Here is a 405-nt window from a genome sequence, read left to right on the forward strand (position 1 = left end):
ATGAGTGTCACGGATCATCACATTCATCAAGTTGAAGAACAAGTGATATCTTAGAACAAGAACAAGCGGAATTGAATGGAAGAACAATAGTAATTGCATTAATACTCGAGGTACATCAGAGCTCCACACCTTAATCTATGGTGTGTAGAAACTCCACCGTTGAAAATACATAAGAACAAGGTCTAGGCATGGCCGTGAGGCCAGCCCCATAAAGTGATCAAAAGATCTAAAATGATCCAAAGATCTAAAGATGAAAATACAATAGCAAAAGGTCCTATATATAGAGAACTAGTAGTCTAGGGTTTACAAATGATGAGTAAATGACATAAAAATCCACTTTCGGGCCCACTTGGTGTGTGCTTGGCCGGAGCATTGAAGCATTTTCGTGTAGAGACTCTTCTTGGA

Source organism: Arachis duranensis, chromosome 1, assembly GCF_000817695.3.
Source record: "Arachis duranensis cultivar V14167 chromosome 1, aradu.V14167.gnm2.J7QH, whole genome shotgun sequence".
Taxonomy (NCBI): domain Eukaryota; kingdom Viridiplantae; phylum Streptophyta; class Magnoliopsida; order Fabales; family Fabaceae; genus Arachis; species Arachis duranensis.